Source organism: Dipodomys spectabilis, unplaced genomic scaffold (assembly GCF_019054845.1).
Source record: "Dipodomys spectabilis isolate Male_0828 unplaced genomic scaffold, ASM1905484v1 ptg000574l, whole genome shotgun sequence".
Lineage (NCBI taxonomy): Eukaryota > Metazoa > Chordata > Mammalia > Rodentia > Heteromyidae > Dipodomys > Dipodomys spectabilis.
The window spans coordinates 145,227-155,933 of NW_024871251.1; the positions used below are offsets into that span (position 1 = coordinate 145,227).

Genomic DNA, 10,707 nt, shown 5'->3' on the forward strand with positions numbered 1-10,707 from the left:
TCATTAATGTGTCCTTTCAGATTGTATTCCATATAGAAAGTTTTAGATTCCTTTTTTGCCTAGGTCCTAATATTATTTTTCTTTGGGATAAAATGACAATTTTGTCTAATTTCAAAAGTTTTGTAAAGTTTATGCTATGTAAACGCCTTTCTGAGGTGAAGATTTAATACACTAATGCCAAACTAAATTTAATTTAAAAGAATTACGTTTGTTGTTACACTTGTTATTTTGTAATCAACTTTTTTTTTTTTTTAGGTCTGGTCCTGGGGCCTGAACTCTGGGCCTGGGCGCTGTTCCTCATCTCTTCAGCTCAAGGCTAGTGCTCTACCACTGAAGCCACAGCGCCACTTCCGGCTTTTTTCTTTTTGCTTATGTGGTGCTGAGGAATCGAACCCAGGGCCTTGAGCATGCAAGGCAAGCGTTCTACCACTGAGTCACCTTCCCAGCCCTGTAATCAACGTTTTAATAACTGTTTTTCATTTCTTGCATCTGAAGAATGAAAAATACGAAATACTTCACAAATTTTCATATCATCCTTGTGCAATTGCCATGTTAATCTCTGTATTGTAATTTGGGAGTACGTGCTGCTGAAGCATGTAGTATTTTTTAAATTTAAGTAGTTAGTGATGCAATCTTTATACAGGCTTATATCCGTGGGTGCTTACTTGGAACAAGGAAATCTTATTGTTCCTAACAATGCTATTATTTCCCTAAAATTCTGTGAATAGGGGAAAAATTACATGTTCAATCGATTGCTCACATTTGCAATTTTTTTTGTCAATGACAATTTTAAGTCTTTTTCATTTGGAATTTGATCACACTTTCAATAATTTATAGCTAGGTCCAAAGGTGATGGCTTTTTCAAGTACTTATTGATCCAACTGAATTAGGTTTGTGGAGCTAATGGATTCAAAGTAAGCCTTGCTTAAGAGCTACTTATAACATTCTGCAGCTGACATTTTCCCAAATGAGGTCTTACTGGCACAAATGTCTACCTGACCCTTTACTCTTCTCCCATGTAGGAACAGACCAATCAGAATATCTTACCCTGACAACATAGATTGTTTTACTTGAACAAAACTTAAATGTTACAAGGGATCATAGAGAGATGAACAGTTCAGTCAGAAGTGTTCAGACTAGAAGGTATTTTATCAAAATATAATTGTTTATTATATCTAACATTTCAAAAGTAGCTAAAGCCAAGAAGGTGAAAAAATTGATCATATGCGTGATTACTTAATGTCCTGGCCTGTCTACCATCCAACCAGGCAGGAACTTACACCACTGCATTTCTATCACGAAATATTTTCATAGTTGCAGGAGAAGTCCAGATGTTTCTCCTCATTATTAGGCCTTTAATTGGTAATGTTTTAATGGTAAAGCTTTAGGTCCAACTCTATCAACCACTGAGGTAGAGATAATGGAATAATACTTTAAAACAGAGTTGCCTTTGATACTGTAACCACAACAGAACAATGCAAAACATGTGTCTTTTTCTTATATTATATAGTTATATATTTTATATTTATATGTGCTGATTTTATATTTCACACAGTGAAACTTACTAGAATTAGTTGATAATTTCACTAATAAATTAATATTTATTTATTCCAATAAATAGAATAGGAATATAAATAATTAGGTTTAAAATGTATATTAGAATATATGAAGTATCAGAGCAATGTCTTTGCTATAAACTTGTGATACATTCTAACTGTTCTTGGTCTTCTGAATTCACATGGTAAAAAAAAACAATGTTGTTTTCCGCTAATCTAAAAGGGATTTTGCTCTGCTTCTCTGTTTATTGTTTTAACTCGCTGGTCCCAAACTGTTTTTCTCCATATTTCTGAAGCAATCCTACTAATTATGCCCAAATTTTGCTGATAAGGTGTCTAACAAATATTATTCTTCTGCATGATACAATGATTCCTAGGATCCCAGGTCCCAGTTATCGGCATCATCAGATAACAGAGGCAAGGCCCATGCAACATGCCAACACAAAGTATTTGAAGATCCATCTCAAGTTCTAATTTCCTATATTTAAGGGCCCCAATTCCTTGAGATGCAGGAATTAGCAGTAAGCAATTGTGAAATGCACGGCAACTTAAAATGAAAGATGAGATCACAAAATTTGAGAGTATGTATGACAATTCAAACATTCAACTTACAGATGACCAGCCCATATGAGTGAACAAGTTCACAAAGTGTCATAAGATTATTTTTAATATCCCTCCCCTATGATTAATGAAAGATTTTAGTCCTGCATAAGTGAGCCAAAAAGTAGTTCCGGGAAGGATAGATCGATAATTGGTCTACCAAGGCCCAGAAAAATTTACTTAGAGTTCAAATGTAATTCAGAAAAATATTGAGAAGATCCTTAGTGCTTCAAAACACTGGGACTTCAGTACAACATATTTCAGTGGTATAAAAATGTCACTCTCAAACCAATGATGATCTACATTTAATATTCTGAAAATTATTCCTTTTCAAATTAACTTTTTAAAATCACATTTGCCAAAATAACATTTGACAAGTAGATGATACTTAGTGACATTACAAGTTTTTCAAGTGTAGGGAGCAAGTTACAATAGAGTTGAATTATTTACCCAGCACTAATGCCCAACACGTTCAACCATTCATTAAAGTGTAGAAATAGTACCACCCACAATTTGTGTTTTTCAGTAAGGGCCTTCCAGAAATGTGTTAGATAGATCAGCCTCCCAAATTTCAAACCCAAATATTAGCTAATAAAGTCAATGTCATCATTTAATAAGGTACATTTTAAAAAGTCACAAGTAGTTGTCTTATCATATGTAATAATATGTTTTCCCTATCTGTCTAACATAGGAAGAAATATGACTTATGTCTTGAATATGGGTACTCATCAGAGATATGACAAACATAAAATCTGTCTTCTATTTCTATCATATTCCTCTATAGGAATAAATTTTAGTATTCTTCTTTTTCCAAAACTTATAGGTAGTAGAAAATATTATCCCATGTAAAATAAAACAATCACACCATTGTACAAAGCCATTTATAAGAACTGGTAGTTAGGAATACATTCTATGCCACTTTTTTTACTTTCTTTTTGACTAAAGATTAATCTTCCAAATGGATGAGAATAAAATCATGGTTAGGTGCTTCACGTCTCCTGTCTTGCAAATTTGAATGAATTATGGAAATATAAGCTGACATCAGTTCAAGCATATGCAGTATGGAAACTCCATGAAATGTACATAAACCTTTCAAAGTATTAATAGACAGTGTAACAGGATGACTATCAGGAAGTTGAAAACAGAAAGGAATTATAGTAAAGACATAGAATGAATGAAAAATGAACAAGGGGCAAGTACAGCTAGAATACTCAATCTACACATATGATAAAGGAAGTGGTAAATCTGAAATAAATCTTGGAGAAGGGGTTGGTTGAGAATGATGGAAGGAGTGACTCTGATCCAAGAGCATTGGACAATTAGATGGATATATTTAATTGTAACACTTGCACAACCTTTTGAAATTCAGTTTAAAAACACAACAAAAAACAAAAACACACAAAAATCACAACCAATCTGAAATCTCCAGAAAGTATGAATATGACCTCCACAAATTTTAAGCAGTTAATGAAGGAAGGGTCGTCATGGGAAAAGCAAACAAAGCTATACAAAGAGAGAAGTTTGGGATAGGGGAGAATTTTGAACAAATTTAAATAGATTGTCTAAGGTTATAAATCACCTACATCTGCTGCAAATATTATCTTTCTTCTATGAGTTCTCTGTCTGAACTGGATAATCCAGTCATGAGACACACTTGATAGCTTGTGAAGACAGAATGGAAGAAACAAGATCAAGAACCCATTACTACACTGGAGAGAAAACAATCCTCTATGTTTTCTCTAATCTCTCTTCACTACTCTTTCTTCATACTTTTAAGTCAATTGATTTTGAATTATATTTTTCCTTCTTTCTTCTGACAAAGTAATTGGTCAAAGTAATTCCTTAAATATTATTTGCCATTTTCTTCTTTCATGCTGTTTAATTGGCCAAGCAAGTCTATTAAACTTCCCTCTTGCGTTTGGTTGCCCTGAAACTTAATGTAAAACTTTGTCTCCAGAAAACAGTCCAAGAAGCTGTGATCATAAATATTTGGCTGTATTTTTTCTTTTACCTTGAAAGTCTTCTTGTGTCTAAAGTGCCCACAAAAATAAGTAATCCATCACTTTTTGGTTCAATCCATTCTAACCTAAAAGATATATTTTGCTAAGAAGATGGTTAGAGGAAACTGAAAAATACTGCACTTTTATCTTCTATCTTAAGACTCTCCTTAGATACCATATCAGGAACAATGAAGTTATTCTATGCAAAATTATTTCAATAGATGATTTTTTTCTTGGTCTTGCATTTGTTCACCAAGATGTATGGAGGAGCGTAGAGTTAAATCACCTATACCTAGGAAGACAGTGTCTGTTACAAAAGGACAATTCTTCTATGTCCTGCTTCTATGTCTTCCTCTTAGCCTGATTTCCAATTAATCACAGCATTTTGGCTTCAAGTTTATTGAAGCTGAAGGACTATATGGGCTCCACCACTGTTACACCTTCATGATTTCTCTTTTAAAACTATTTAAGTTGCTTCATTTGGATGTGGAATTTATTTTCATGTCTTCATTCAATCTGTTCTGCATTGTAGTGAGCCAAATAGGCTCTGTAAAATCACTTTTGGTAGTAAAATTACTAACACAATTTAGTGCTGGGAAGTTGGCTCTTTGGTAGAGCGCTTGCCTTGAATGCCTAAGGCCCTGGGTTCGATTCCTCAGCACCACATAAGCAAAAAGAAAAAAGCCGGAAGTGGTGCTGTGGCTCAAGTGGTAGAGCGCTAGCCTTGACCTGAAGAGCTGAGGGACAGCGCCGAGGCTCAGAGTTCAGGCACCACGACTGGACATCCAAAAAAAATATTAACACAATTTATATAAAAAAGTTTGGCCTCCCTTCACTGCTGAAGCCAATACACTTAGCAAGGCTTTCTAAGAACTATGTTTTCTTACCTTTTCCATTTGCTCAATTCTTTTCTAAACCCAAAACATTTTGGCTTATGTAATAAGAGAAGTCTTCACTATTTCATGTTATTAAGGATATTATTTTTTGTGAGCCACTTAGAAATGTGAAATCATTGGTTTGAAGTATCCAATCAGATTTTTTTCTGTGTTTCACTGCTTCACATGCAAAGACATTGTAGAAAGTGTTACAAACAGAAATGTGTAATCCCAACACCTTCTTTCATTGTGGAGGGCACTTTCTCCCTAAATATTTTGACTCAAATTATCTTTTTCAGAGAATTACGGTTTGGTAATTAAAGGTAAATTCACAAAATTGATGTCTTATTTTTTAAGAATTTGAATTTAAATTCCAGTATATCCTTGTTTCAACATAAGAATGTATTTCCTGGGTAAGGATAATTCCAAGGGAACCTACAGGATTTACAGCAACGTATCTGAGGTTTGTTTGTTTAGTGTGAAAATGAACATCTTCACCCACACTGCTTCCTCTCTACTAAGTCTCCGTGGATTTCTTTGCATGAAAGCCTATTCTCCCAGGCAATTTTAAATTTTCTTAATAGGCTAAGTTGTTAAAAATTTTGAACAACTCAAATTTACCTGTCATAACTTTAAAACCCTTGAAATACCTTTATCAGAACTGCGAATTCACCAATCCTAATTCCACCTTTACCATCAAAAAGTTAACATGCTGTTTTCATGATATGGTGTCCATGCAGCTATTATTTTCCAGTGGTTTTGTACTGTGTATACATAACCATATAAGCTGATGCTAAGCAAAATGAATTCCGAGATATGGAACCAGATTTTTCCAATTGTGGTTGTTGTTTTTGATGAACTATGTGATTTGTTTTCTCTGGGTTTTTCCCCTATTGTTCATTCCTGCTGTATTTGATTTTGTATTGTGTATGCATTTACCTTAAATAGGGAAGGGAAGAGGAAGAGCAAAATGGTGAGACAAATGACAAAGGGAAAACCAATGAAATAGCAACACTCACAAGACAATATATTGGAAATGTACATTACAGCTTGTGAGGGGTGAAGGAAAACTGTGAGAAAAATGAGGGGGGGGTAACAAGTTTGAAATATTTTGTATTTACTACCTTACAATTATTGTAACCTCACTGTACATCAATTTGATAATAAAATTGAAAAAATAAGCTGCATAAAATGTAATTTCACTGTATTGGCACAGTAAATATTATTCTTTATGTAGTAATATTTTAAAAATCAGTACTATTTGACATCCAATTCAAATTAATTACCTCTTCTTTATCAGAGGGTCATCAACGTGATTGTTATCCAACTAGACAATATTTTCATAATATACTTGCCGAATTTTTCGAAAAAGAATAAATTTAATACTTTCTAATTCTAAAACAGAAAACCACTTTAATGCTATGGAAGCCCAAAACTTTTAAAATTAACTAAGTTGTTAAGAGGACAGAATACATGTGTTCTTCAAAATTCTTATGAGAAATAACTACTTATAATTACTCATTTTTAAATTCTCAACATTCCATACCTGAGAGATTCAAAACAGTACTTATTTGCATGTTATGAAATTCTGCAATAGATGCAGTTTCCAATGGGGTGTTAAAGATTGAGAAGTCAACAGAAAAATAGCCACATTCTCGTAGAGGAGAAAACTATGAAGCATCTGTAATAATTAATTCGTCAAGAGTAAGCAATTTTTTTTTATCAGAGTAAGCTGTTATTTCTATGACCATCAATCCCAAGATTTATACCATGAAGTCATCCTAGCCCAACAGTTTCCAACTTGTAAGGGGCACCTTAAAATTCCTTAATTCATATCATGAATAGCTTATCTCTATTGTGAAAAATACTACATCTCTGCTAATGTGATTTCCTCCGTGTTCTGGAAAGACACCACAATAAACTGAGCTGCATCATTTTTCCTCACTTGCAAATATTATTTATATTTATACTTTTTTAATTATCATAGATATTGAGGAAGCTAAGAGCGGAAAATTATGGTTCAAAGCCCACTATGGCAGGAAGGTTTCTTAGAATCTTATCTCCAATATACTTCTCCATAAAAGCCAGACACAATGTGGCACTGAGGTTGAAGTGGTAGGGCAGGAGCCTTGAGCATAAACAGGCTCAGAGACACTGTCCAGGCCAAGAGTTCAAGCTCTAAGCAAACCAATAAAACAAAAACAACGTTGAATACAAACCACAAACCTATCATTTTCCTCAATGTATACAGAGGCACGTAAATAAGGAAATGGCTTCCTGTGTTACTTATAGGTTGAAGAAAGAAGATGTCACAGAATTACTCTCTTCATACCATTTTAAACTAAACCCTCAAGAAATGCTGTTTTTATAAATTTATAAATTACTGTCATCCATTTGTTGGCAACTCTGTCTAGATTATTCACATTAACATGGTATACATGAACTGTGGGAATTATCTATTTACTATATTCTAATTATAACTCTCTTGAAAGAATATTCTAGGAAGATAGAATGCCAGAATCATTTGTGAATTTTTCAATTAATCCCTCTACTTAAAAAGAATTTTATAGTATCCTATAAAATATAAGATTACAAACAAAACCAAAATATATATTTTAAATCTAAATTCTAATTTATCAAGGTCTACAAAGTCCTACATTAGATGAACTTTGCGATTTCTCCAGGCTTATGCTTTTGTAACTCTTCAACATTTCTTTGGAATCCAACAGAATGGTGCTTACTCACTTTTGCAAATTTTTGGATGGGAATAATGAGTCATTTTGCATCTAGAATGTTCTGTAATGAAGAGAGCATTTAAAACACAAGTGAGGATATATATGAATTGCATTTCAATAGGAAAATTGACTTCTCAAAACATAATGAGAAAATTAGACCCAAATTCCAACTGTGTATTCCTTTCTTGTTGTTTTGTTTGTTTTATTGAGACAAAATTATTCTACCTGGTCCAGGGAAGATATCGCAATGTAGTTCCATTCTCTAATCTCCTGTCGAAGTGCTAGAATTCCAGGCTTGTATCACATTGCCCTGCCATAGTTTGTTTATTTACTCTAGAAACAGACTAGCAATTCTGAAATTCTCCTATGATCTTATCCACTAGACTGACTGCTCAGACTGTTTATGCACTATTTTCAAAGATGTTCTAACATTTGACACAAGATATGAACATTTTCATATGCACCTAGAGGGTTCCCTGATTCATTCTTCCATGAATCCTATCCCATTAATAATGTTGCTTGACTCTCTTACTATCTCTGATTCCTACCTATGTAAGATTCTCAACTTTTGGGGGGAAATTTCACTTGAGGGCTTTCTAATATTAAAAATTATCGCTTGATTCTAGTCTTAATCGGGACATATTTTTATTGTTTTCTAACTTTTCTACATATTCTGAGAATTGTTTTATTTGTGTATTTTTGTGTGCACATATAAATCCCTCTGTATGTATGTGTATGTTTGTATGTATGTATGCACAAACCTCAAGCTCTTATTCAGCAATCTTGCTCATGACTGGTATTCCAGCTTTTGGCTGTTTAATTATAGGTAGTGTCTCAAAGCCTGTTCTGCCCAGGCTGGATGCAAATTGAACTTCTCAGACTCCTTTACATTCTTAGGTTTTATTTTTCCAGGAGTATCAACTTTTAAACTACAAACACTTTTGTGAGTGTAAAGTCTATCCTGTAGCCCAGATTTTTAATGCAAGAATTAATATAAAGATTGATGGACATATACATTACATATCTTGAGTGTACACTATTAGAAATGTGATCCTAAGCTCGGTGTGGTGAGATCTGAGGATTGGGATTTAAAGCTAGCCCAGGTAGGAAAGTCCTGGAGACTCTTTTCTCCAATAACTACCAGAAAACTGGGAGTGGCACTGTGGCTCAAGTGGAAGAGCACTAGCCTTGAGCTTCGTTGCAGAAGGACAGCACGCAGTCCCAGATTTCAAGTACCATGACCAACAACTACAAAAAGAATATAAGAAAAGGAAAAAAAAGAAATGTGATCTTAGCCACCAGATTCATTGCTAGTATAATTCCTGTTCTTTCAAGATAGATTCTTTTTTTCCAGTTAAGTCCATTATCTCATATATGACTTGCATTGGAAACAGAATCATTCTTCCATTCTCCTTTTTACAAAATTAGGTGATTAGCAAGCGTGATTTAGAAAGGAAGTGGCTTCATGTTCCATATAGGAGTAATGCTTTCTCTATATCACTCCCATAAATCTACATACTGGACTTGGCTTTATTGTTTCAACGTTGTCTTATTTGTAGAGTCTTTTATATTTTACTGAACCCTTTTATATAAACACAGAACTTCTCTCTCCTATTATTGCTATTGTTTCTCTTACTGTTAACTCATGTACAATTGGGAAATTAAGGCACAGCACATACACTCACAAAAAATGATCTGAGAACCTTCTTCCCATTTAAAATTCACCTTAATTTACAGAGCACTAAAGAAGTTTGAACAAAATGTACTCATGAATAAAGTATTCATAAGCAATTTAAATTTCATATTTTCTCTTTACTAAGTTGTCTCTGAAACACGTGTTACCTCATGTCTAAATGTGTCCTTGTGCTATTTCAATGAAGTCAGAAAACATTCATTTTATCTCTAGCAGCACCATAGATTGTTACTGGAAGTAAGTGGAAGTAACTGTTACTAGATGTGGAAATTGATCTCAGGAGAGGAATTGAACATAGAGGAATGACAAAGTTCAAGTTAACATTTGCTTTCCTTTTTACTGTACAAGGAAAGAATTCAATGTTTGAAGGAAACTTTCTCCCTGACATTTTTGAGTGTGTTCTTTACTCATATAAAACTTGTTTGTAAACTTGTAGTTGAGAATATTACAGAAGGAAACAATATGTCATTTGAAGGCCAGCATAGAACAAAAGGAAATAACTTTGTTTTAAAAATGTTCTACTGCAAAGAAACAAAGATATGGAGGTTTTGAAGTGTCTTATGGATGGATGTTTCACTCCTGAGATGATTCTCTTGTTGCAGGAGTCAGTTATCAATTCGTTTAGTCTGGTCCTGAATTTTCCATAGCAATAAAGATTTCAAAAACGCAGGATCCAGTGAGTATGATCAGCAAAACCAGCCTCTTCTCAGACCACTTTAAGGAGAGTCCCAAAGAAATACCTAGGGTTTGTGTTGTTTGCTTGTTTGTTTACTTTGTGCTGGTTCTGGGGCTTGAACTCAGAGGCTGGACCCTGTCCCTGAACAGTTGTCTTTCTTTCCCACCTGCCCACAACTGCTTGAGCCAAAACTTCACTTCTGGTTTTTTGGTGTTTAATTACAGATAAGAGTTTGACAGACTCTCATGCCTGGTTGGCTTTGAACTAAGACAGTAAGAAAGCTAAGTGACATCAACTGGATGGACTTCTCTTTTGAACCAAGAAATATTAGATGAAGTTTACTATACAGCTAATATTTGACAATTTTTAAAGAAGAGAATATGTTCAGCAAAGAAGCCATAACTTAAATAACTCAGCAAAAGTACGTGCACTGACTCCATTGGGAAGATTACTATTGACTTCATCATTCCTTTGGGGGAAACTTAAACCCATATTTGCACTTTTTTGTTGATTGTGGGTATGGAACACTGATTCTGGGCACTGTCTCTCAGCTCTTCAGCTCATCTAGAATG

General features: G+C 34.1%; 1 pseudogene; it reads right to left on the minus strand.

Annotated features, from left to right (window-relative positions):
• Positions 1-499: 499 nt before the first annotated feature.
• On the minus strand, positions 500-596 carry LOC122100340 (annotated as a pseudogene).
• Positions 597-10,707: the final 10,111 nt, after the last annotated feature.